This window comes from Macrotis lagotis, chromosome 1, assembly GCF_037893015.1.
Source record: "Macrotis lagotis isolate mMagLag1 chromosome 1, bilby.v1.9.chrom.fasta, whole genome shotgun sequence".
Classification (NCBI taxonomy): domain Eukaryota; kingdom Metazoa; phylum Chordata; class Mammalia; order Peramelemorphia; family Peramelidae; genus Macrotis; species Macrotis lagotis.
The window spans coordinates 672272973-672279505 of record NC_133658.1 but is presented as its reverse complement, the minus strand read 5'-3'; positions in this window follow the sequence as shown (position 1 = coordinate 672279505).

The window sequence follows — 6533 nt, the reverse complement described above, 5'->3', positions numbered from 1 at the left end:
TGAGTGAAATGAGTAGAAACAGAAGAACATTTTATACCCAGATAGCAACACTGGATGATGATCAACTATGATGAGCTTGTTTACTTCAGCAGCAGACTAATCAAAGACAATTCTAAAAGACTTTTGTTGGAAACTATAATCCATATCCAGAGAAGGGACTGTGAAGTATAAATGCATACTATCTTCAAATTTTAAAAGTTGTCTTATACATTTTTTCTTCTCTCAAATATATTTATCAATTTTATTTGATTTGTATTTTCATCTATCATTTATATCAGACTGTTTTCTTGCAAAAATGTTTGCAACTCAACATTTTGCAAATTTATTTGCTACTCAAAATCTTGTGTATTTATTTACTAATCTTATTTGATTCATCTTTTCATCTATTGTCTATATCAATTGCTTTCTTTCAGACATACTGGGAAGGGGAAGGAAGGAAGAAGAAAAAGTAAAATTCAACATCTGGCAAAAAGACACACATTGCATGTGGTTGGAAAAATAAATTACAAAATATTTTATAATAGACAATAGTTCTCACACCATGCTGTGAAGATTAATAAATCCTATAATGAGTTATTTTAATATACTAAGGAGAAAGTTATTTTTCATATAGTATGCTAAATATTCTAACTCCCTAGCTTGAATCTGTGGCATGTAAAAGTAATTGTTCCTACTGACCTCAGTTTATGGTGTCCCTCCACTCTTGGTTCACATTAAAGTTAATTCATTCATACATTCATTCATTCACTTATTCTTTAGTTTTCTTCTGAGCTGAGGAAAATAAAATATTTTCATAACATAGTAGAATAGAAAATAAAGATGGTTGCACTTGAAACTGTCTATCTCATATGCACAAATTGTTTTTCTTTTTGAATATATAATACAATTATGTTAATTTATTTTTTTCTTCTTTCCTCTCCTTTCCCAATGTAGAGATGGCTAAAATTAGGCCCACATACCCTTACATACTAACAATCCTTCTTTATTTACTTCTATTTATTAGTTTCTTCTCTAGATGCAATAATGCCTTCCTTCATAAGTATTTGTAGTTAATTTTGGTATTTGTAATACACAAAATGACTTAGTCATTTTGTAATTTAGTCATCAAAGATGCTCTTAAACAACATGGTTGTTAGTGTTCCAAATGTTCTCTTGAATCTGTTCATTTTGATCTCCATTACTTTGTGAAAGTCTATCCACCATTTCTTAGAGCACAATCATCCTCTACCATAATCATATATTACAGTTTGTTTAACCATTTCTCTTCTCTTTTGGGAAATAAATGAAATCTTACAGGGAAAATTGAGACATGCATACAAGAAGCTATTATTTTTCAATAGGGTTAAATTAGTTAATTGTCCATGTATCCAAAAGAGTGGCTGTCTTCAGAAAGAATGAACAATGTGTTATTTAATCACAAAAATTACTGCATTAGATCAAGCAGTAGAGGTTGTATTCTCTACAGTGAGAATTAATTCATATATAATAATTCTGTAACTGCAAAGTTGATCTTATGGGTTCAATTGCAAAGAATTATTTTGATGGAGATCTTTATAGGCTGAAGTTAGATTAATTCAAAAATTTTCCCTTGTATTCTATTCTTCTAAGTAGAATACCAAAAAGAGAACTCATTATGATCCAAAATATCTGATCCTTTGATTTAATAGAGGCATTATGTCAAAAATGGGGGCATCCAAATTTTACAAAATAGGTATAATTTCAATCCTGTTCACTAAAACAGCATTAATTGTAATGTCTGGCAAAGAGTATACACATCTGATTCAATGAGTGTTATGGTTAATGGAATTAATGCAAATTTTGGTTAGGCAGGAAAAAATTTCTTTTCTAATTCTTGTTGAAAACCCTTAATCAATATTCAAAAGTTAGTTTATTACATCTTTTCTTCTTTCCCCTAAAGGAGAGGAATGGAATGGAGAGAAAATAAATACATGTCAATTGAAAAAGTTAAAAAATAAAATAATTTAGTCCATTTTGTTGGTTAAATTTCTTGAGAAAAATAAAATGTTTTGGTTCATTTTCTTATTTTAATAAATCAAAGTGTTTTCAGGAAAATTATATCAAACTTGACAGGAGAAAATCTAAGTTTATCAGCTAGCTCTATAGTTATCTATTATTATTATATTATGGACAACTCAGTCAATTCCTTTCAGTCACAGTTCTCTCATTTATAAAATGGGATTTAAATAACTTGGATTACTTACTTTACAAAGTTGCTTAAACAAAGCACTTTAAACCAAAGTTACTAAATTATTGTTATAGGTATTTTTCAATCTGGGCCCCTGATTTCATCAATATATAGCTCTCAGGTTATAGAAACCAATGAAAAGTGATATATATTTATAAAATAAATATGCATTTTAATTTATCATAGCATGGAAAAGTCAAGTGATTCACCTATGAACAACTAGTTAGATTATGGAGTAAAGCAAGGGAGATGCAGAAAAAAAAATCTACTTCTAAATTCATTCATTACACTCAAGCCTTTGACTGTGTGAGTTACAACAAAATGTCAAGTCTTCAAAAGAAATGTGAGTACCGGATCTTACTTTTTTTGAGGAGTTTTGGGTCAAGAAGTTACAGTAAGAATCAAATATGGAAAAAACATATTTGAAAATAAGTATAGGGGTGGCTAGGTGGCACATTGGATTGAGCACCAGCCCTGGAGTCAAGAGTACCTGAGTTCAAATCCAGCCTCAGACACTTAATAATTACCTATCTGTTTGGCCTTGGGCAAGCCACTTAACCCCATTGCTTAGCAAAAAAAAAACCCTAAAAAAAACTGAAAAAAAAGAAAAGAAGTATAATAAGGCTATTTGTTGTAACTTCATTTATTTAATTTATATGCAGAGGACATCATATGAAATGCTAGCCTAGATTGAAAAGCCAGAAAAAAGTTGACCAAGAGAAAAACAATAATCTCAGATATGCAGACAGTAATCATTTGATGGTAGAAAGTGAAGAAGAAATAGAAAGCATCTTGTTGAAGATGAAAAAGAAGAGTGTAAAAGCTGTCTTAAAGTTTAATGTTTAAAAAAAACAATAAGATCTTGCCAACTGAAACATTCAAATTCTTGCAAACTGAGGGAAAAGAAATGGAAACAATGTCAGATTTTATAGTTATTGGCTGAAATATCAGTGCAAATGATGACTGAAGCCATGAAAATAGAAGATACTTGTTCTTTGGAAAGATATCTAAGGAAAATCTGTATAGTAATAACAGTAATACTTAGTAGATAGATAGATAGATAGATAGATAGATAGATAGATAAAGGTGTAGATATAGGTGTAGTTACAGGTATAGGTATAAGTATAGATATAGGTATAGGTATAGGTATAAATATAAGTATAAGTATAGGTATAAATATAGGTATAGATAGATATAGATATACATTAGATTCAAATACACATTAGATACAGATACAGATTTAGAAAGAGATGAAGATAGAGATAGAGATAGTGATATGTATGTATGAGCAATTCAATATTTTTGCCTCTTCCCCCAAATGTAAAATGGCAGAAAATATTCTAGTTAATTGAATATTTAGGTTAACTGGGTTCTTGTTATTATTATGTTTAACAAAACAATTTTGCTTCCAAGCAGCAACATTTCAAATGACTTCAAAATAACTTTTAAAAAAATGGAATCAAGAAGCTAAAATAATGATTTTTTAAATTTAAGTTAATATAATGTTTAAAAATTGTTTTTATATTATTTATTTAGAACATGGAACCTGAAAATATAGAATTTTTAAAAGTTCTCAAGACCAACACTATGAAACTTTATATAAAGAATATTTATGAAATCAAATTGCACAATAAATGGGGGAGTGGAGCCAAGATGGTGGCATGAGAACAGCCTTTCCTAGGAGCTCTCTCCAAACTATTCCTAAAACCTTAAAATTATGACTCTAAATTTTCAAGAGACAGAACCCACAGAAAGACCAAGGTAACCTGGAAGATCATGGGAAAGCTCTGTTCCGTAGGATTAAAGGAGTCAACAGTGTAGCTAGGATCATAGTACCAGAGGGAAGGATTCCAGCCTTCTGGAACAATCCACAGGGTTTCTGGATCTCTGGGAGCATTGGCTTCTAGCATAAGAAGCAGGATCCTGACCTTCCAATCCAGGCAACACCAGGGACAGCATGGAAGATCAATAGGGAAACCTCTGCCAGAGTGAGTCGGAGCCAGTGTGGTCCTCAGCAATAGTCTTAGTCATCAGCATAGGTGTGGCCATGAGCAGCCATCAGCACAACCCACATCCCAAGAAACAGAAGAAGACCCTGGGAGCCACCCACCAGGGAGCCCCCAGTAGATGCTTCTAAAGCCCTCAGTCCACTGAAGGTAAGAGGGTGGGAGGAAACTGTCAAGGTCTCTCCTCTGTCCTTGGGACAGGACTCTGCTGCTTTGCCCATATTCAGACCCTGGTCAAAGTCTGGGCCCCCATCCTGCCATAGCAGATCAGGGACCCTTCTCACAGTTCTAGGGTAGAAAGGTGTGCATGGGGTCATCCACAGACCAGAGCACAGGCCAGGAGAGTAGTCAGAGCCTCTCATAAGACCTTGAACAAACTGCAGGCATATGCCAAAAATACTCAAAAGCTCAGGAAACACCCAAAACTGGGGAATAGGCTGGATAAATGAGTAAACAGAGAAAAAGGAAACTGATTATATATTATTACTTTGGTCCCATGGAGGATCAAAACACACCCTCAGAAGATGAGAAAGTCCAATTATCTGTATTCAGAACTTTCAAGAATTATAGGAGTTGGCCTCAGGCTATGACAGAGCTCAAAATAGTTTTTGAAAATCAAGTAATGGAGTTAGAGGTAAAATTGGGAAGAGAAATGATAGATGCAGGGAAAAAAAACAAGAAAATCAGGTCAACAGCTTAGTCAAGGAGCTACAAAAAACATGATGAAGAAATCAACATGTTAAAAATCAATTTAAGTCAAATAAAAAAAAAAACTGTCCACAAAGTTAATGAGGAGATAAATACCTTAAAAAGCAGAATTGGCCAAATGGAAAAGAGATAAAAAAGTTATCTGAAGAGAACAATTATAAATGTAGAATGGAGCCAATGGAAGCCAATGACTTTGCAAGGAATCAAGAGACAATAATACAATACTAAAAGAATAAAAAACTAGAAGAAAATGTGAAAAATCTCATTGAAAAAATGACTGACCTGGAGAACAGATCAAAGAGAACCAATTTAAAAATCATTGGACTACCTGAATTTCAAGGAAAGGAACCTTGACATAATTTTTAAATAATTTCTACAAGAAAATTGTCCTTATATCCTAGAAGCAGAGGGTAAAATAGAAATTGATAAAATCTACTGATCTCCTCCTGAATGAGATCTGACATAGTTAATCCCCAGGAATATTTTAGCCAAGTTCCAGAACTCCCAAGTCAAAGAGAAAATATTACAAGCAACCCAAATGAAACAATTCAAATATCAAGGAGTTACAATCACAATTACACAGGACTTGGCAGCATCTACATTAAAGTCTCATAGGGCTTGGAATATAATTCCAGAAGTAAAAAGAACTTGGAATGCAACCAAGAATCAACTATCCAGCAAAACTGAGCATCATGTTCCAGGGAACAAGAAGTACTTTCAATGAAATAGGGGAATTTGAAATGTTCCTGTTGAAACATCCAGAGCTGAACAGAAAGTTTGATCTCCAAGTACAGGACTCAGGTGAAGGATAGAGTGAATGGATGAGAAGGGTAAATTATGAGGAATTTAATGATGATGAACTGCATGTATTCCTGCATGGGAAGATGATACTGATAATACTTATATGAACCTTTTCATTTCCTAGAGCAGTTAGAAGGAGTTTTTATAGAAGAGGCACGGGAAGAATTTAAAGGTATGATACACTGTAAAATTGAAATCAATTGGTGAAAAAGAAATGTACTGGGAGAAAGGGAAAGAAGAGGTAGAATGGGCTAAGATATTTTATATAAAAGTGTCAAGAAGTAGCTTTTGCAATGGTATGGAAGGGGGGAAGCTGCGGCGGGATGAAGGAACCTTCATTCTTATCAGAAATGGCTCAGAGAGGAAACAACATACACATTTAATAGGGCATAGAAATATAGAAGAAAAATGAGAGAAAAGGGACAGGTGGAGGGGAGGGGGGATAGAGGTGATAGAAGAGAGGGTAGATCATGGGAGGGGATCATCAGACATAACACATTTTCTTTTATTTTAGCTTTTGTAAGGTTGTAGAATTAGGTGGCCTGTCCATGGGGTTGTATGATTGCTGGGTCTGTGGGGTGTGATGTAGGCTTGGGGCCTCCTAGCCCTAGGGTCAGTGCTCTGTCTTCTATGCCACATAGCTGCCACACAGCATACTTTTGAAGAGTAACAGAGTGAAAGGAGAGAGGAAAATATAAGAAATAATAGTGGGGAGGAATAGATGGAGGGAATTACAATCAGCAACAGAAATTGTGGAAAAATATGGAAGTAACTTCTCTAATGGACTTATGATAAAGAATGTATCCACCCCA